The sequence below is a fragment of the Paramormyrops kingsleyae genome, chromosome 3, assembly GCF_048594095.1.
Source record: "Paramormyrops kingsleyae isolate MSU_618 chromosome 3, PKINGS_0.4, whole genome shotgun sequence".
NCBI classification, from domain to species: domain Eukaryota; kingdom Metazoa; phylum Chordata; class Actinopteri; order Osteoglossiformes; family Mormyridae; genus Paramormyrops; species Paramormyrops kingsleyae.
Window position 1 is genome coordinate 9523539 of NC_132799.1, and position 22065 is coordinate 9545603.

Genomic DNA, 22065 nt, shown 5'->3' on the forward strand with positions numbered 1-22065 from the left:
AGACAGATCCAGGGGCCCTAAAAGTTTGCTATCATGGTGACCCTGCCTGTAAAAGTGTTCCTGTTATATTGGTGTTTCTATGGATCGTGTTAATTTGAGTTTGGAAAATGTTAGCTTAATGGCAATTAGGAGACATGACAAATTTCTCATAATATGTATCATTTTTAACACATTGGAAACAAAACGTGTAGTTCACTTACATTATAATACTCTAACTCTTCACACACTCGTAAAATTACTCAATACATCTGTGCTATGGATCTGAAACATCTGCGTGTTGTTCTGGCGATTTTCTGTAGAAATATCACCTTGGGATGAATCTGTAGGCTTGTGTGTTTTATGGGATCTTATACCTGACCAAGATGGGCGCAAGCTAGTTACAGCTACATTAAGGATCATGCACATCCATCTATCGTCCCAACGTTTATCCAGTGCAAGGTCATGGAGAGCTTATCCCAGGCTATACAGGGAACAAGAGAGGAACAGACCATGCAGAGAATCCAGTCCATTTTACAGACTTGCTTTCAACAGATGTGTGGAATTTCTATGGAATATACTTCTAGACATTGTGCACTGCTTATCAAATTAGGTTAATATGCTTAAAGTACCTTTTAAATGGGACATTTATTTCAGGACCCATATACAATTCTTTAATTTAGTTAGATGCCATTACAGCTAATGTCATAATAGACCATCTGTGGTCTCTTATCTCTTTCAGAAAACAGTGCTGTCATTAAAGTGGTATTTGCACAATATGTCCAGAAAAAAAATTTGTACCAGTTCACAGGTTTGTGGTACTTCATTGTCAGAATCTAAACAAACTGCATTTGTAACTATAATTTTAATAGTGGCAAATGTGTGCTTTTCTTTGCAATGGAGAATGGAAAAGATTTATTTTTGCCTGAAAGTTTAGAACTATAGTATCTCGATATGTTCCCTACTCCTTAAATAGTGTGCATTTTTCTTAGGCATTATTCTACATTTGATATGATTTCATACCTTTGGCGTTAAACCATGACACCAATATGGGTGTGACTCGTTCAATGGAGGGAGCAGTCACGGATTCAAGCAAAACAAGCCAGAGTGACAATTATGAGTACAACAATCAACACAACATTAATAATAATAGGCTAATTCGTAAATATTTTTTTTTCATGACAATAACTTTAAAACTTACTGATTTTTACTTTCCCGTACCAACAGGTTCGATGTGTTTTATAAAAACTAAATCACCGAACTGCAGTTATTTACAAATGATGTGGTTAGAGAACTACGACCCCCCTGAGAATATTCCCCTAGAGAACCGAGTGTGGCTAAAGGGAGTTGATGTGGGGGGGGGCGCGAGGCGAGTCCGTGAGGATTTGTGTCATTGGTTTGTATGAACCAAAGCCCCGCCTTTAAAAAAGGAAAAGGAAAAAAGAAAAAGAAAACACACCTCTCAATCTTGCAATAGGGAAGAAGAGATAAGAACACTTCTTAAATCTTACCACACTACAGATATCAGGTACCTGACTTAGACACAAACCTCTTGCAAGTCAGTCAAGAGTAGGAGAAAAAGATCGATTCATTTGTGTCTGGTTTGGAAACTGTCGTGTTGCCTACATATTTAGGGCTGGGAGGATTAAGTTTTTTTGTGTCATTTTTAAGGTGGATCAGTTATCCTGAAAACAAGATCGATAGGAAGAGCTTTTAAAAAACGGATGATGGTGTTCTTTGATGCCTAAAGTCGTGGCTTGAACTTGCAATAAACATCAAATATTAAGGTAAGATTTGTCCTATTTGATATTTGGAGGCATGGAATGTACCTGATTGCTTTTATTTAGCTAGCACGGTGGCGGCTATAACGTGTCCACAGTGTCCATGTGTGTTCGTCTCACTGCGCCATGAAGAAAGGCAAGGGACGAGGAGGGAATTATATTACTATACGAGGACATCTTTGGTTACAGCGAGCCGCACTTCACTGTCAGAAGAAAGACTTTTTTTCACGTGCATTTCCCCATCTTTACACGCTTGGCAGGCGGCTTTGCGTAAATAAATAGCCGATCGTTTGGCGATTGTTAAAATAACATTTTGGAAGACATCAGGGAGCGCAGCTAAATATGTGGATATAACGAATTGCACTATAGCGGAGCTAGCCAAGTAGCTAGCAGTTTAGCCAGCTGGATGGTGCCCGCCTGGGATCCTCAAAAATACCGTCATCGCATTTCATCAAAGTGGCTGCCGACTTCGGGATTAAGCGAATTTATTAACGTGTACTGTAGCTCGCGGTTTCCTTCAATTGATATAGGCAGTTTGATCTGTAATCAAAATATTTTGTCAAACGTACTCATAGAGAAGAAAGGATCGGTATGTTTAATATAGGATCAGAAAGATCGTAGTAGCGAATTGTTTTTTTTTTAATTAATATTATTATTATTATTTATTTTCCAGAGCAGTTGTGCTTCATCAGCAATGTGGGGTGGGCACTGGGAGCATTGTTTACTTTCTTAGTGACTGTAGATAGAGGGGAGGGTAGCTAAATGTCAGAAAAACGTATTAGGGTACTGCTAAAAGGAGTTGAAGAAAATAAACTAAATTAAACCAGTATTGCAATTTCCGCGCAGACGAACGTGATCGTTCGCCAGGATGTCATTGAATAAATATAGCTGCGACATTGTAACAATATGACTGATTGCCTATAAGATTTCTATGAATCTTTTTTTTCAGCTTTAACAGTTTTAAGTTTTGCTGGATTTTCGGGGATAGATTTATTGATTTCGACCGCAAATGAAGCAGCTGAAAATAGTTATTTAGTTAAAGATACAGGTTCCTTGGCACTTCATCAACATTTTTGACTTTGAAATTATTTTAAAAAAACACAAAAGCGATGTGGAAGTTGGTAACTATATCGGCGTGTCTTGCACCAGCTACAGAAGCAGCAGGCATTTGGGGAGGAGGGATGAAGATGCCCCCCCCTCCACGAAGTTCAAATCGTATCCCCCCATTTCTGCCAAGATGAACTCATGTGATCGCTGGAATGAAGGGATTTGGAGTTGAGCTCTGTAACTTTTTTTTATTATAGTGCCAGCTTTGGCTTCGCATGCACCATGAACTGAAACACGAACTAAGATTCCTGTAAATGCTTCACATTGTCATTTTGCCCGCCGTTGTAGCGCTATTCTCTCGTATACGCCCGAATATAAAAAGGCACCCTTGGAGTTTTCAATGACTGATGTTTGAAAGCTCAGCAGACCGTGTCCTTGAAAAGAGCCCTTTGTTTGTTAGGGACAGAGATGGGGCGCTTGCCCGATGGAATAGGAACCTTACAGATGTGGTCTATTATTTAAGCTTTATTTGTGAACTTTTTCCTGTTTAGGTAGAGTTCTTATCTTAGTGTTAGAGTAAACTCTGATAGTAAACTATGATCAGCTTGGTTGAAATGTTATATTTTAATACACTTCCCCCCCTGCATTGAAGTGAGTGCTGTTGGGAAAAGTTTTTAAAACAATCCCGAATGTACCAAAGCTAATGATGTGCGCGTTTTTAGCTGCAATGATTTTGGCACAGTCTGCTATCTGGGAAAATCCTCATCAGTAAATAACACTGCATGTATGGGTTTCTGTAAATGGAAGAACACCCCGCGATTTAGTACGACGTCCTCTTATGTTTGCTAATTAGAAATCACACCTGAGTTTTATATAAAGGACCAGGCGTGCACCGTTTTATGTTTACATAATGCAGGAGACCTCATCGTGGACCTTGAAATGCTCCCTCTCTGATCCTACTGCTTACGCTGTACAGCAGCCACCTAATAAATCAAAGCTACTGAACATTTCAGAAGAGACATTTTTAGCTCTTGAATTATTTATCGCGATCCATCATTCGGAGACTCGCACCCCATTCAGTGATTATGTATCGCAGCCTTCAAAGGCGGCGTGTCTCAAAATTTCTCTGGGTGATTATTATTTAAAGGAACTTATTGTGGTCCTTGGTTTTCGAAAATGCCTCGCACGCCTTCCCGGTATTAGATTAGCGTGGAGATGGCGAAGTGTGCAGGTCTCCTGTGTGCCATCTCCCCTGTCAGGCTGCTGTCTAAATTCCCTGTATGTTCGCTGGCTTAATGTTGTCAGACATGAAGGGTGTTAACCATCCCAAACATGTACGCCCCCGCCCCCGGAAAGTGCGAGTGGTGCTTTGATTTATAGCGATCGGTTTGTATTTGCGTGTCGGGGCCTCGCAGACAGGCTGGACGGGAACCGGGAGCCGCGGCCCTGTGGGCCCTGAAGGCGTGAAGCCGCTGTTTTCGTGCGCTAGTAAGTCGGGGTTTGCGTGACTCTTAGCCGCGCCTAGTGGGGTTAGTAAGGGAAGGAGGGCTGGAACTGAAAGGCTTTTTAGGAAAGGGAGGGAAGCAACGAGGGAGGCAAGAAAGTTGTCCCGTAAAAAAAATCCGATTTTTTATTCCACCAACATTGGCTTCAGGCATCTAATTGCTCTTCCCTGACTTCTGATTTTCCCTAAAATGACACGTTGGTGAAGAAGCCGTGGTGGACGGGCTCTGACTCAGCAGGGCTTGTTTTTAGGGTGGATTGAAAGTGCTTTCCTTTGCAGCCACTTGTGGGATTCAATTCAGTGATAATGGAGCTCAGCTGTAGCCGTCCGTCTGCAGGCCACCGACGCGGAAGTGCATCTGATATGAAAAGTGAATAGGGATTCATGCCATTCCTTCTGAAAAGTGTCCGTGCTGCTTTCAGTCAGAGAAATGGCAAAAACCCTTCCAGTGTATTCTACGTATTCTATGTGTGTGTGTCTTGGATCTCATCTAATTCATGAAGGAACGTGTTGAAATAACCCTGGAAAGCAAAATACTGTCTTTAACTGTACATCTGTGGAAACTAGGTTAATTGGTGCTAGATTCTATATTATACTCGGCAGATAGTCTTTTCTAAGGATGTAATATTTTATAGTTGTATTTACACTAATGTATCTGAGGAATCGGTGTATGATCATGCTAAGGAAAAGCTGTGTACTTTGGGACGCCTCTGTTGTAAAATCACAGTGCATTACGATGCTGTGTAAAGAACACAAAGCAGTATCACAGGAATCAAACTACTGATTCATTACTCACGGTGAACTGGTTAATTTACAGATTAACCAACTAATCGCAAAAATGAATCCACGAAAGGACTAAATCAACCAGCTCCCTTCCTTAAATCACCCCCCCCCCCCCAAAAAAAAAAAATACACATACACACATTACCTAGCAAGGTTCAGATCTTGTGAAAAATTTGTTAGATGTCTTCAGATGTTTACTAGTAGTACTCGTAAATTAGTACTAGTTTACTAATAACTTCCATGGGACAAACTACCCAGACTGCACTGATTTGTGCCAGGGAACCGGATTAAAGTGCTGTTGCATCACACCTCAAGTTTGGCCTTGTTTGAACGGAAATTGCACACTAAGAGTGTAAAGGATCATTCATTGTAAAATTTGTAGTTGAGATTTTTTTTATTTTTTTTTTTAAAGTTGTGGGTGGGGGGGGGGGGTGGCCATCCAAGGTTCAGGTATAGTCAGGTTTTGAGAATACTGAATCAGCTCACCTGTGACACATGTGAAAGGGTCCCCTAACACTGAGTTTTCTTTCTGTTTGTCCCTAGTTAGCATTCTCTAACCCTTTTGCCCAACCCAGTTTGCACCCTATCTAAGACACAGCACACGTTTTGTTCTTCGTTTGTACTTCCCCCTGTGCCTTGTTCCTCCCTATTTTTGCTGTCCACAATAAATGTCCTATTCCTTGTTCCCATCCCTGCGTCACATGGTTGCGCCCGGAGCAAATCTTGTAATCCCGTCACGATGAGATGAATTGCATGAGCGTTTTCGTACGTCGTCTGCTTGCCAGTTATTATGTGGCTAAGTACTCTGTCATGGCTAACTGACAACAGGTGGCATGGCAGCTATTTAGACACTCTTTTACCTTTTACCCAGGAGAACCTGGCTTGTAATGCTTTGGATAAATGTCCAGCTGTATAGACCTGCTTTGGATGAAGGATTGGCTGGGTCACAAAATCATAAATACCTGATCACTGAATTTTCCAGAAGTGGGTACAAAAAAGCCCTTTCTGATGTCTTTATTTGTATCATTGTATTCATCTGTATACTGAAGATTCAATGCAAAATGCAGCGGATGGTGGGATTGTTTACATGTATAGTATATATGCTTTTAAGGGGATATTAGCTCAATTTTTAAATTATATTTATTTGGTAGAAGCACATGGATACGAAATAGGACAAAGGTTGCATGCTGCAAATATTTAATTTCTGCCTTGGATGTTAATGTTAACTCCACGCTCACTAGGCGAGTATGCTGATCGTGGCCATTAATTCCAAAAAGAGGGCTGCTCTATAAAGGAAAGACCACCCCATGTTCTGAGTCATGTTTCTTGCTCTCTAGAACAAACAGGGGTGTACTGTATTCCCACGGGTCTTACTAGAATGCTACGCTTGCTTCTGACTAATAACCACTGATTTATGGTTCAGCTTGTTCAAAGAATATTTAATACAAAACAGGAAGAAACGGCTACTTTGGAAATTCCATGAAACATTATCGAATTTGAATGCCCTGCGAAGAAATCAGATTTAGTGGGATTAGGGCAGGATAACGACACAAGCAGTGGTTTTTGGTTGACTGTTGAATGCTTGCTTTATTTCAATGTGTGTCTAGCTGTCGGGGGTGCAGTGGGTTTCTGAACGAATAGATTCATGCAGATGACCCGGAGAAAAAAGTCTCGTATAGCGAATTACACAAATAAATGCTGCATATATGTTCTCCAAGCTGTGCTTTTGGACCGTAGCAGCTGAGCTCTTATTTCTGGATTTAGAGAGTTCTGTATTCTACCCTGCAGGTGCATCAGTGTTTGTCAGAGTAAGACAGGTGCTGCGGGAAATTGCTGCTGTTTCGCAGTGACTGAAATGGACTGCAGTTTCCTGAAATGATCTCATCATCATCATCAGCTCTCTGTTCTGAAACAGCCTCAGCTCACTACGCCTGCTTTTACTTATGCTTACCCATTGTCCCATATAGGTTGTACCATTCCACTTTATAGTAAGTATAAATGCAACGTTAATCCAATTTTGGAACATTCCTTGGAGTGCAGGACAGCAGCCAGTCATCCGTCCTCTATTGTTGACTAACCAATAGCTGTGTTTTGCATGCAGTGATGGACGTCACATGTCATTTGATACGCTGTTACAATTGGGCGGCCCGGCCGTCCTCACAATTTTCCCTCTTCCGGAAAGGATCATTTATGTGAAAAGATGAAACTGTTTAATTAAAGTGATTCTTCAAGTTATCCTAAAATAACGCATATGCAAGGTACTTGACTAGGAGAGAGAGATCTGTTTTTGGAGAACTGAGATGGCAGGGGGTATTTAGAAGCCGTGCTGCGTGCCAGAGTGGCCGCCCTCCTACTGAACAGAGCTCAAACCGGGAAGAGAATGTGAGAAGCGTGCGCCGCATGGTACCTCATGTCCTTAAAGCCATCGGCATCGCCACCAACGTGGAATTTCGTCATCGGGGGTTTTGTCCGGCTGCAGTGTGGACTCTGGTCCCATCTTTCCTGGTTTCTCCTGCCTGGTGATAAGAGCTGTTTGTCCTGGCTCCAGCAGAGATGAAGGGGCACTCGTGTGTGGAGAATATTGACACTGGTTGATTGTGCCAGTTTTTCCTGCTGCTGGTGTGTAGATGAATGTTCAGAACCAAGTAATGGTACTAAAATGTAACCAGGTTTTTTTTCTTCTGATTTGAGATTTTATGCTTACCCTCAGTGAAAGCCTATTTATAATTATATCCGGGAATTTATAGCATTTTAGTTTAGGGAACCTTCACACAAAGGGTACAGCAAGGATCATTCTGGGATTTAACCTGGCAAAAGTGTGTCGTTGACTACTGTGCTGTCTGTTGCTCTTCGAACTACTGTGAAGCAATGTTCACCTGTTGTCAATGTGATACGCTAAGCACCTGTATTTGTTCTGTAAATGTTTGGAGATCGCACTGCCCCCTTCAGCCCTTCCGATGCAACAACAGCAGGTCAGTCTTACAACAAGGGTGTGTTAGGCCATACAAGAAGGAAACAAATGAATGTTACTATAGAAAACTCTAGAGACTGGTTGAGATAGGGGAGGAGTAATTATGAAGGATGTTTACGTCCTACACTCTATCAAGATGAGGCTCTCCCTGCTGTTGGATAATGGACGCCCACCTGGTACAATTGATGTACTGTAGATTTCCCCTTTCTGCTAAATTACTGATCATTTGCATTACAATGAGCTCTAATGGTTCGCAACGGCGAGGAGACGGGTCCAGTGGCATACGACACTGGTTTTTTGGCAGACCTCTGGGAAAATGACCGGTCATGCTAAGTGACCATTTTGGGAATGTCTTGGCTGTCCTTCTGCACCTCTGCTTAATTACGATTCACGCCCACTAAGGGTTATGTGGAACGTGCCGGTGGGGCTGCAGAATAGCGGGGAAGGACTTTCTGTTTTGAATTAAGCACTAATATTACTGAGGCGTCTCTTTTGTCTTGTCTGGGAAAGACACGCACCAGAAAAAAATGCAAGAAACACTCATCGTTTAGAAATGGTGAAGTGGATATCAGGCTGTCTTATGTTTCTCCTTCGGAAAACCAAGAAAACTGTTCACATATTTGCACCTCTGGCAGCAACTATTAATCAGGGCATTTTTTTTGTAGTCAATTGTAGTCCCGAAATGGCCCAATTTGGATTGCGAATGTGGCAGCGGGCCGCAGAAATGTTCCGCCTGCCTCATGGCGGCGTTTGACTGACGCTGACCCACTGCTGGGAGAGACTATTAGCAGTGTTATAAATGAGCTGCCTGTGTGTGGTAGCGATCTTTAAACCGGTACGACTGGCCTTAAGCGAGAAAAAGAATGGCGGTCCGGTCGCCCCTGTTTGTGCTGACCTCGACAGCAGCGGAGATGGAACCCAATTCCTCCCAAAACTCCTTCAAAGCAAAACGGAATGAAAGGGCGGTGTGTGTTTTTCTTTTTTTTCTCGTCCTTTCCTTCTTCATCTTTACCCTTTCCGGCTGATAACTGTCTCAGCGACTTAGAACAAGGTGAAGCTTGAAAGGCAGTGATTCGAGCGCAAGTCGAGCCATAAGAAAAGCCAGATTTAACAGCAATTGGTACAAACCTTATGGGACCAGCCTGCTCATCTGCTGAGGCCTGGAATAATTACCTTTTGCAGATAAAAGCCTGAATTATTTTCCGGATAGAGCTAATGGGTATTAAAAAAAAGAAAAAGAAAAAAAACTACTTGACTGTTTGTTGTTGGGGCTGATTGTAAAGTCACAGTTGATGATTTTTCTTTTGAGTCATTTTACAGTATTTTAACTGAGAGCCCCACGTATCATTCCCTCTCACAGCAAGCTTTTTGATGTGAAATAATATTTTAATCTCTTTATTAAATGGAATGATATTTTATTGTCAGTAGTATTATATCCTGTCAACAGCCACTACTATGCAGTTATTTATTAGGTACTCAAACACAAGTTTCTGTTTTTTTTTTCCTTTTTTGATTTAGGTCAGGTCCGGTTGTACTGAAGGTCAGGTTGGAAGAATAGTTGATGTCTCATAGAAGTCTTGGTTATAAACCATGTTTTCATATAAAGAACTTTTTGATATATTCAGAAGCACGTTATTCTGATCGATCCAGGCATGGCATCCAGAATGCTTCACCAGATTTTACCTCCATAAAGCGTTACAGACAGGCTGGAACCCAAATAAGCTAATGTATGCTCTTCTGTGTCTGGCTGAAGATGCTTACACACGTTAGTTTCTTTTTGATATGTTCCTCCCTGACAGTAGAGGACAAAATTTGTTGCTTATCCAGATTGTCTTATTGGCAATAATTATGCATTTGACTGACAGAGGAGGGACTCAGGATTGTATTGCAGACTTCAGTAGGGTGTCAAAAACACCATGAGGTTATATACGACATTATTTTCTCCAGTTACAAATTTGGAACCTACTTCAAAGCCATCCACCGAATCTTGTCGTTACTTGGATTTGCCTTGATATCAAGACTTCATGACACCTTTCGTTAAGCCATTCAGACTGTACATAAAGTACTGTCATATCCTGGTTGGATGTTTATTTGTTCTCTAGACCTTGTGTTCCTGACCTTTGCCCAGACTGACCCTGAGCTTCTCCTCCCTCACAGTTCCATCTTGGTTGATTTCTGATGTCCTCCAGTCCTTGCAGGGGATTCAGTACATGAAATAACTAAATAAAAGTAAATGTTGAATATCAACAATCAGGCTGCAAGTATTGATCGTAGCTTACAGCTCTTTCTGTACTTTTGGTGCAGTGGGCATTAGACTTACATAGCACTGCTAACATACGGAGATTCATAATGATTTGAATTTCAGTCCAGATTAGGGCACATCTGATTGACCAAAGCTGCTCTGATGAATAATGCAACTATGATAAAACGTTCCTACTGCAACATTTTGTTTTACATTGATGCTGCTGCCTTACACATCCAGGGTTTGGATGTTCTTCACATGTTCTCTTGGGTTTCCTCTGGGTTCTCTTGCTTCCTCTCCCACCCCAGCATTATGGGGTGTAGCTGACCGTGTGTGGCTGTGAGTGCGAGCCTTGCAGTGACCTGGCACCCCTCCCAGAATGCCCTGTGTTTTTCACAGTATGGCTCTGAATTTGCCACAGCCCTGTGTAGACAAGCATTTATGGAAAATGGATGGATGAATAAGGGCACCAAATAAAGGAACTTTCCATACAGAAGCAGCAAGACACTCATGCGCACCTTGTCGTCGTCTGAGTATAAAACCTATATCCGCTTTGCTGTCCCCAACAGCCTTTCGTGGGTGGCACCGAATTATCCGCACGAACATAAATATGCATGCCGTACCCACTATTCATTTCTGTAGAAGAGAAAAAGAAAAAAAACTTTGAGCAGGCCATGCTTTGAGGAATATGTCACTCAGTTTGACAGAACATGACATTTGAAAAGGTCTGTGAGTAAGACCCTGTTTATGATGGATTCAAATTACAGTGTGCAAGGCTGAAGGGAGATGTGCAGGGGGGAGAAGGAGAGACTCCTGCCTATTTAAATGTCACTTCCACACATTGCGTTCTAGCACTTTTTTTCTGTAAAAAGAACTACTTCCGCAGCCTGTTCTGACACCACTTGTGCTCGCAAGTCGAGAACTCTTCAGAAAGTCGCCCCAGATTGTTGACGCTCGGGCAGCAAGTAATAAGCTGTAAAGCGCCCGGTTTGGGGAGATGAGCCTCCACACCCAGGACGCCTGTATTACCTTTCCTTTCGGTTTGCCTTTTATGAGCTAAAGCAAATCCACCCATTTTGGGCGCCACGCCCAGTCCCACCTTGGCACCGAATGTGAATTTTCCTCTTTCTCCTTCAGCGATGAGTACCAAGCTTTTCTGACTGTCTCAGGCATGCAAACACTTCCTGTCCAGGGAAAACAATTTCTACCCTGAATCCTTTTTCTTTTGTTTATGAAAAATAACATACATATTAAAATACTTGGAACCAGTGTGCGAAATACCTGTCAATATTTGGGGGGGGGGTCCCCATCTCCCTATTGTTGCGCAATACCAATCTTGCTTTTGAGGCTTTCAGGGGGTCTCATGGTTTAATCGGGGGTGTCGAACCTCCCCGGACCCCCCTGTATTCCGCACACTGCTTGGAACCATGGTCTCAAACTTGCTACTGCCATTAGCTCTGCTAGTCTCTCTCCCATATAAGGAATAGATGTTGTCACACTGGTCTGAGGTGTGTCAGTTGTTCTGTCTCATGTGGTTGCGTTGCTGGTAGAAACGCAGTAGCGATTTGTCCTCCAGTGACGAGAGACTCTCCATCCTGTAGAGTATAAACCTATGAATCACAGTTGGAGCATCAATTTCGGAGCATCATTTTTAAAAAAATACACGATGCATCAGTCGATTCTAGAGGAGCTTTCTGTTGAGAGTGAGTATGGCGTGTTTTATAAGGAGTCAACATTTCCCCTCTCCACGGCAAGTGCAATACAGCATTTTCAGCTGCAGTGCACTCATTTTATTGACAGATAGGGCTATTAGGCTGAGGTTTGACAAGTGAGTGATTATGTCTTTGGTGCACTTTTGCAGTTTTGTATGCTTAAAAAATGTTTTTATTGAAAAATGATTTAAATAATAGTACATTCTTGTGTTCAGGATTTCTTGTTTTTATAAAGATACCTTTTAAGGGTTGCTGCAACCACATGTTCATGGAATTTATTTACCTACGATCTTATTACAATACAAAGAAACTTCACAGCCACCATGAGATACGCAGGCCTGTGTGTCAGCATGGCTCATGTTTCGGATTGTTTTTTGAGTCGTTTTTTTAGACTGTTGTTACACAAAATATACAGTCTGGTTATTGAGCTAAAATAAATAAAAAAACATCATGCAGATAAAACAAAGCCGTTTAAATGATCTGATACTATGCAACAGGCATGATGAATAGATTGCATGTAGGGCCAAAAAGTGCTTTTGGAGAGCTTGTTGAACAAAGTATGTTTCTGTAAATATCACATTCGTTCTCGTAACAGAGCTGACTTTCCCCTAATTAACAAATACACAGGAGAGGCTTTTGGGTAATTTATATAATTAATGATGCAAGGGCATTATCCATTTAAATAAAATAGAAATGTGATTGTAATGAGGTTTCGTTGGGCAATGATTGTGTTGAAAGGAGGCAAAGCATGATTTATATATGATGCGGAGGCAGGAATATCTATGCCATTCCATTTGTATGTATAATAATTTGTTGAAATGTAACATATTTATTTATGCTGAACAAGGAAGCAATTTTTACTGTTTTTCAATAAAGGATAGTTTCAGTATGAACGGATTTGTATCAGAAAAGTTAATGCAAGGCAAAGAATGTAAATAAATTGCTTTATCATTTGTATGGTTGTGTGCATGAGAGTGGGTGCGTGTGTGTGTGTGTTTGTGCTCTGAGCAAAACTCCATGCCGCCTGATGCAGGGCTCTGCTCCCCCCTGCGACCCTGTTCAGGGTAAGTTGTTGGATGACTAATGGATGTATGCTTTGCCATTTGCAGTTGATGTGAAATTTGCCTGGCAGTTAAAACAAACAAACAAACAAATAAATAAATAATATACATATATAAAATATTTGCTTATTTTCTTCATCATAAAAATGTACATGACCATTTAGTATTCAAACTTGTCTATTCATACATTCAACAGTTAGTAAATCTTCCATTTCCACTAGTAAAAGCAAAACTGCAATATTGGCAAATCTGAATGCTTATTCATAACTTTCATTACAATAAAATGTGCTTTTAATGTTTGTGGTAGGGTAATCTGGTGCATCTTCAACGGTTGGCAGCTGTTTAATGTTTAATTTCTCTGGTATATATCAGCAGAATGGTTAAATTCCAGTATTTTATGTAAAAGGTTAGTGTATGGTATTTCAAGAATTTATGAACAGAAGACAGTGAGTCGAAATCAAGTATTCACTGCATTACTGTCTTTGTCGGACAGACGAGTGGCTCGCCAGCCCTGTAAATCCATAAGTTGATGTATAGAGTGAGGTTTGTTAAATCGAAGAGATGCCGCATTGATTTTTGCATTCTTATTTTCCTGAGAGGACCTGCTCAGTGAATGATGATCCTGGAGTGCTGCCACGCTGGGGGCTGTCTCTGGTTGGCCACTGTAACCCTAGAATGCTGGGGGCTGTCTCTGGTTGGCCACTGTAACCCTAGAATGCTGGGGGCGCTCCTGCACTGGGAGACGCTCTCAAAACCATTAACCTGCTCTTTGTCATATGCAATATGCACATCGCCTCGACGTCACTGGGTTGTGAGACATGGGTGTCGGGGCAGCCTGGGCGCTGGTCCAGGCTGCCGAATCCCTCTGATACGAGAGTGCCATTTTATTTACTTCTTTGTCTTCCGTAGTAGGCCCTCTTGATTCGTAATTGTTAATCCCTGAAGTGAGCACTTAGAAAAGGGTTGGGGGGGGGGGATTGATTGCGCAGTGAGTTTATGGGGTACAAACAAGGGAACGACTGACTCCCCATAGGTTAGTTGCCTACTGTCAGATCTCGGGCGATCTCCTTGCAGCCTCTTACTCTGTCTTTTCTGAAGCGATCGTTTCCCAGTTTCGGCAGACGAGGCGATGAATCAGGAGGTCTGAAGCCGTGCACTCTAATTTGTCTGCAGGAATACCCAGTGCAGTATTGCTGGCACAGGGTTTTAAGGGTTGAGGTGTAAGAGTGTCTGTTCAGCAAATCAATTTGTTTGACAAGCTGGGAGCGAGCTTGGGAGTTTGCTTGCCTGGACTTTGATGGCTCACTACACCTTTCGCGACGGCATGAGCCTCTGCTTTATCCTGCCGTCATCGGCGATGAGCTCTGGCGGGACGCCGGACCCACTCGACTCCTGGCTGCAGTTGGCGCGAGGAACAGAGGGCCGTGCAGATTGACGCTCAGGAGAGGCGTTGAGACTGCCCCAGTTCAGACGGCACATCTTCACGAGGGCGGAGAGAGAGAGAGAGAGAGAGAGAGAGCGAGCGAGCGAGTGAGCCTGGGTCCCCATTGGTGTGCTGCATATGATATCTCTTTCCTAAGTGCTGCTCCCTCTGCAGGTAGCTATGTAACAGTGCAATCACACGAAAACACGTCAGTACTGTCACCAGTCATGCTGCAGATTAAAGCGGCTGTTCAAGAGACTAAAATTCAGAGTGGCCTAAAATTTAGTTAACATGTCATTTGATACCAGTAATTAAAAAATGACGGTTTCCGTTTTTAACATTTTGGAAGTTCCTTAATTTATACCTAGAATTACTTTGACTTTCACTGTTATTTTTTTTTTTTAAATACTGCACAACTTTAGCAGACGCTTAAGAGTCTCACTTTGTAATTCACCTGGAAAAGAACATGCATATTGAAATGTGTCTTTTTAGTTCTTCTTTAATAATAGGAACTTGGTCATGGGCAGAGATCTTCAAGGCTTCAATAGACATGCAATAAATTGGACTTTCAGCCTGTGTCTTCCACCAGTAAACCTGTCCAGCTGTTTGCAGCTGTATAGCGGAAATGTGTGTACTAGAAAATAAGTTCAGCTAAACTGCTTCTTCAATGAGGAGAAATTAGGTTTTTATATATGAACCCTTAACCAACCATAAAAAAGGTTTTTTTTAATGGAAAATGGTGCTTGCATAATGTCTTAGCATTGTTGAAAGGAGAGCATCCAGATGTGCTGCCAATCACATGAACAGATGTTTCTCAAGGTCTGCATGTAAGCATCTGTGCCATTTTATTGATATACAGCTCTGGAAAAAATTAAGAGACCGCTCTATATTTTTTAAGAATCAGTATAGTTAAGTCCTGGTTTAGTCGCGTTTCTGCTGGCAAAAGGCTACATTGAGTGGCAGGCTGCTTCCAGGGTCAAAATGTCGAACACCGCAGTACACAAGAAAAAAGGTGAATGAGGAGACACTGGGAACGACCGGAAACCAGCCTGGTAAAAACACACCTGTTTAGTTTAGCTTATAGGGACACTAGTTCTAGCTCTAGCTAGCTTCTCACTCCCAGTTAAACCTATAGTGTGAGGTGTAGAGCTGGGTGGGGATCGGTGCCATTGGCTTTGGATAAACTGAATTGACAGTGCTGTCACTCTAGCTTCACAATCGCTTGTGGGATTGGAGTGCTGACATTTCAGGGACTCCCCATGCCTGCATTCCCACCTGCCTCTCCCTCCTACTCATGCTGCCATAGCCATATCTGCCGGAGCTTGCACACTGCACTTCATATTGCACTCACCTAACTGTTAGCACTGCCTATAGTCTCCCCTACTTTGACTAATTGCATATTTTATTTCCCCTACTCCTCCTGGGTGGGGGGGGGGGGGGTGCTGCCTGGAGCCCTTAATCTATCAAGAAGTCCAGCACACCCTGCTACATGTGACGTCGCCTCTACCAATGACGTCCGTGCATCCAGCTCGCCGTTCTGCCTGTGTCATCTTCCTTGTATGACCCGCTCCCTGCCTTCTGGTTGCCTGGCGATTGGAGGGAGCGTTGGCACCGGCTTGTCATCTCCCCCCTGCTCCCGGTTTGTGTCTCAGACTTAACTGTATTTGACTCTCCCTGCCGGCCCCTGGAGGATGGGCTCCCCCTTTGAGTCTGGTCCCTCCCAAGGTTTCTTCCTTCTGGGGAGTTTTTCCTTGCCACTGTCGCCTATGGCTTACTCACTGGGGGCTTTGGGTGGGGATGCTGTAAAGCGCTTTGAGACGATGTAATGTTGTGATAATGCGCTATACAAAAATAAATTTCTTTGTTTGTTGTTTGTTGTAAAGGACCGAAGTGACTTTTTAATGCCAGAGATGACTGTTAACTTATCCGACAATTTCTCATGAACCGAAGGATGACATCAAGTGACCTTCAAGTGGAGTGAGAAACATTAAGTGCAGGTGTGAAGTGCACTGCTAGGATGGTTTGTATCAGGCTCCTAGAAGCAGGACTGAGGTCCCATAAAGCAAGGAAGACGTCCTTCATTAATGAGAAACAGGGAAGAACCAGGCTGAAAAATATATATTATTCACAGACGCACAACCATAAACAGAGAAATGAGTGAAACTGAAGATTGTGCTTGTCTCTTTATTTTTTCGGAGCTGTATATTCATATAGCGCCATGCCATTGTCCTTTCCAAAACTTGCGGAATATCTTCTAAACCACCGGCACTTGTTGAATGTTACCGGTCAGGGAATACATTCCATGTATTTTCGGGAAAGGTGGTGTCTCTATACATTTTGAAGCTTCTCCAGCTTTTCTGTGCAGCAAGGCTCTGCGTGACCTTTTCCTAACCTTGTGAACTGTAAGTGATCAGAAGGTCTGTCATTTGACAGAAGAGGAACACTCCCACACTCCCCTATCCTGTTTCACTGGCAATCAGACGGCTTTTGGTTAGCTAACAATGTAGCTCAGTCTGCATATGTGATGTCAGCTGTATCTCTTAGCTCACCTCAACTCAGCTATCCTATGCTAGTGTATCTAAACAACAGCCTTCTATTTAATGTTCATAAAAGGATTCCAGCAAGTTCGTTATGTTTGAAAAGAGTATGCTTAGCTTTTTATTTGATAAAGTCACTTATTTTATCTGTATCACCCAAATCTGAGAATTCCTAAATAATGGTTGATAGAAGACAACATACTGTGCAAACATTTTATGTCTAGAGGTTTTTCTTGCACAGTGTGCATATAGTATAGGGGAATACCTTTTACACAACTGAGTTAACGGCAAGCCGTAGGTTGATCGCTGTCTATCTCCAGAAAAGAAATGTTTTGGGGACATTCCAAAATGAACAGCATTACATCCATTAATCTACCCTGTTTCCATAAATGAAATTCCAGCGAGGGGTTTCAGTAGGCAGAAGGCAGGGACATGTTGGACGGGATGCAAAAATTTTATCAAAAGTGCCAGGATTTTCTGCATATCAGTATTCATCCATTTTTTTTTTTTTTTGTGTTTCGTTGGTGTTAGGAATTAGATTTGATATAATTAAAAGTCTGTTGGAATTCTCCCAGAAGCAGAGATGTAAGTGTGTCTGTGGGAAACATGAGGCAGAGGCGAGTTCAGTTTAGCAGGGGAAGGAACTAGAAACTACAAAGACCAGAGCCAACCGCGTGGCTTGGAACGGCGCCTACACAAAAGGCACTTTGTCACTGTCACGGTTAAACTAACACACCGAAATATAAGGCTGTTGATGAATAAACGTTAAATAAAAACCTGAAGGAGCGCTAACAGTGTGGCCGATCCGACAGTACTTAGTGCTGCAGACGTTTAAGGTTAGGCTAATTAGTTACGCGCTGGTTGGATGAAAACTAATCATGCATATTGTGCTGGTAGAAGGTTTACTTGCTGCTGGGTGGAATTGCTGTTGGAATTCAGGGCTTGTTGTGTGTCCCACACCCGCGCGGTGGCCCCCTCATTAGCCTTCCTGACGGTCACTGTGGCAACAGCTTGACCAGTCATTAGCGTTAGCGTTTTTCAAAAGCATTTCTCTCGGGCTTTCGTTCTACCCCCAACAAAGGGTCACCTTACATTCATTTTAAATGAAAGTTCTCTTTATTGGCCTGAATTACAGTTTTGGTTTATTTTCATGGAATGTATATTAATATTAATGGGTGGTTCGGAAAAGAGCATTTGGAACATGCTGTGGTTGTCAGTGCTGTACCTCCTCCATTAAATAATAAAGCCGCAAATCCGAGACCCCAAGTTCTGCAAATGTAGCTTGTACATCAAGTAATGCTGGTATCTGGTTGACATGGGAACGCTTATCCAGAAATGCATTTTTCTGAGTAAAAATAAGTAATTACAAGAACTCCATGCACTAAATAACCATTTGAGTTCAACAAAATGCATTAAAAGTAGAAATGGGGAGTGAAATATCTCTGCCGTCTCAGTCGCCCCCAGATCACCCCTCCTGCCAGATACAGACGCCTCAGTCTTTTACACCCGGAGTTCAAGCCCATTTTCTGGACAGCCGTGCCATTTACCCATAATGCCTCTCTAGGCATACCACGGAGCACTAATATTTAGCCAGACTCCTCCCATTCAGGGTGTCCCTTACCTTGTGCCTCCTGAGAAAGGCCCCCAGTTCACCACAAACCTACACTGGCTAAGTGGAAAAGGCATGGATTGGTTAAACACGACCCCTCAGTTCACACCTTGAAATCCTATCATAACCTCGTAGTCTATATGTGACCAGAAACCCTAACCAGTTTATGCATGTAGCACCCAAAAAAATCTCGCCATTTATCTATGCCTACCTATCTAAACCTTTCTATTGTCCTGTATTTTATTAAGTAGACTCTTTGGCGCAAAGCGACGGAAGTAAAGCAAGTAGCACGTTGTAAACATGCATTAGTGCAGCTAGCCTGAGCTTCCGCTGAATACCCAGTTACGAATGTAAGTGGCATAGTAGCAGGAGCTGTGTGACATCATCCCAGCAAGCCCCTCCAAACCATACTAATAAAATCAAACACTCCTTCAGCAACAGCTCTGTATAACCCCTCAAAACTCAGATATCCTTACTGTTACACCCATTTTATTCAGTCCCTGCATTTCAGGGAATTCAAGTGGTCAAGTGTGCAGCCGCAATTAACCCCCGTGCCTGCAAACAGAGACCTTTTCAGGAGTGTTCATTAACCTTTTTCAGAGAAGGTCGACATGCACCTAACCATTCAGCACGTGACAGGTCTTTCCATTGTGTTTCCTCCTCAGAGGTAATGCATACAGCTGTAAATGAAACGAAACAATAAACCTGCCAGTTCTGCTCCTCTTTATGGCTTTTCATTTGCACTCCGCGGTGATACTTTTCAGCATCTATGTTGGTTTGTTTTGGGTATTCAGGTGATTATTTTTTGTCCCTCCTGAAGAGAGCCTTTTCATACTTACTGAAATGAGACTCTAAAATATTTTGCCACAATTTTGTCTCTGTCAAATGAAATCTGGGCCCTACTTGTTTGGTGTATAATACAGAATATGTCTCTGGTGAGAGCCTTTAAATAATTAATATTGACTTGTATAATGTCACTCCACCATCTTTCTTCTCTTGGTTTCAATCTGGCAGGTTTGCTTTATGTGTGATGTGCGTGTAATTAAATATTTTTCTTGAGAGAGTAAAACAGGCAACCTTTTTGGATCTCTATAGGTAAAAAAACTCCAATCATCTCTGCAGTTTTGTTTAATGAATTGCTTTTTTACTTCAAAGCATTTTGTGTTTTGTTATTCAGGATCACAGAGGTGTATTTGTACCTATAGTAGTGTTTTTTTTTTCTTCTTTTAACTTTAATCATTTATTCATTTATATTTACTATATTTGCAAAATAGATTTACTACGTCTTACAGGAAGTGCAATGTCACTGGTGGGCAATGTGTAAACGACAACATAGCAAATTAAATAGGCCTGTTTTATGAAGAACTATCATTTTTATTTATGTAGCTTATTGTAACCATGGATACCTCAGCTGAAACAAGTCCCCCTATACAGATTTCTGTGCAGTAGAAGGACCCTCACAGCTCTGGAGGGGTGTGGCAGATGGAATCAGTCTCTGACAGGAAATGGGAAACTCACAGATTTGGGTCAAAAGACTTTTTTTCCTGGTCAATTCCCGGACCTCCCACGCAAATAACTGCTTCAGAAATATAAACTTCACTTTGAATTTGGATGTAATGTCTGTACACTAGGCTTTAGCTGGGTCATTTTAATGGTTCACAGTTCTACATGTTTGTCCTGTCACTTTCATAGCAGAGTTCAAATGGTCATGTGACATTTAGGATATTATGACACATCGGATTATTTTAGTTTAGTTTTGTTTATTAATTCTGCATAGTTTTTGACCGGTAAAAACGTAAATGAGTATACAGTGATGCGTCACATGCCCCACATAATGACGTTTTGGTTAACGATGGCCCACATATAAGACAGCGGTCCCATAGGATTATACGGTAATGAAGATGGGAAATTATAGCTGTCGTAACATCGTACTGCAAAGCATTACTCACGTACTTGGGGAGATTCTAGAGTAAACAAATCTACTGTGCTACACGTTCTATAAAAATATAGCACTTTCTATTATGTGCAGTGCGTAATATTTGATAATGATAACAAACAACTATGTTTTAGATTTAAATATTCACTATACAACGATGAAATTGCCTAATAACGCATTTCTCAGGATGTATCCCTGTCGATGTACTCATGCATCGCTTACTGCTGTGTCAATAGAAATGTCTCTGATGCATTCAACTCTGCTTCAGTTGTAGTAGATTTAAATACATTATTACATAGAATTGTTTTGCCTTTCTGTTTTTAAAGGGACCATATCACTGTAAGTTAATGCATGGCCAGTTATAATTATATAGAAGTTGATTATTTAGCCAGCAGAATGTTTCCCAGTCCAGGTTTTCCCAGCACACTGTGTGCTAGTTTCTGCGTCAGCTGAGCTCTTAATTTGCTATGTTTGACCTGTTGATTGAATACTTATATATTTTTGTTAAATATTGATTTTAATTAAAATCACATTAAACTGAATGTGTTAATGGAAGACTCACTCTAACTTTGTTCAGAATAATTGCAGTAGTGGGGGAAAAATCTGAAATATTTCTAAATATCTGGTTTCTACCATTAAAATTGTCTGTAATATATTATTCATAACATTTGTAATTAATTTCAAGTCAATTATTAATAATGAAATACTCCTTCGTAGCCTTTAATCAATTCCGTAAATGACCAAAAACTGAAATATTAGCAAATATATTTTGTTATAAATTATCAGATAAAAAGAATGCACTTTATCAACACAAATACATGTTTTTCTAATTTTGGTTAGTGCAATTAAAATTAACGGCAAAGTAATGTGTTATATCACGTGATTTAAATTATGTGACGTATTCAATTAATATCTCAATCAGACCTAATTAATTTAAAGCAAAAGCCAGCATTCATCGTGCACTGTGAGCACCAAACAGCAACCCAGCACATGCTATTATTCAGAGTGACTTATACCGCCGGTGCTGTTATGCTTTATCCATTATTATACTGCAGTATTATATTTTATCCATTTACAGAGCTAGCAATACTATTGAATCCTTGTCATTTGTTGTGCTTAGACCAGCAGGAAGTGTGCTGGAGATTACTCAGTGGACCCGCCCTGTTAAAGTAAAATGGGATAGTCAAGGTGTCCAGTGAAATATACTGTATAAGGCGGTGATGAAATTGCAGGTGTGTGATTTACTCTTTAACAGCAAATGACAGGACAGCCAGTCATTGGTTGGATTGGTTGGAATAAACACCAGTCTATTTTTTTTTTTTTGATCCAACACGTGCTTAAGTATGCAACAGCAATATTTTGACAAGCAATGGTCTCTTAAAGGTGTAAGGAGATTGTTCCCCAAATTGTAACAAACTAAAAAAGTTTTTGCTTTTCTCTGGGGATTTTTGCAGAAAATCATTTTGTTACATTTAAGTGATTT

The 22065-nt window shown here is 41.5% G+C and overlaps 1 protein-coding gene across 4 annotated transcripts in view; it reads left to right on the forward strand.

Moving 5' to 3' along the window:
• Positions 1–1388: 1388 nt before the first annotated feature.
• Positions 1389–22065, forward strand: part of ctbp2a (C-terminal binding protein 2a) — an 81197-nt gene continuing 60520 nt past the window's right edge. For 2 of the 4 annotated variants that reach the window (XM_023840872.2, XM_072709574.1), the window contains exons 1-2: positions 1389–1504; positions 1648–1763. The gene's annotated coding sequence lies outside the window, so the exon portion shown is untranslated. Of the gene's footprint in view, positions 1764–22065 lie in introns of all 4 variants that reach the window. The other 2 variants (XM_023840861.2, XM_072709573.1) reach the window with 1 other exon arrangement.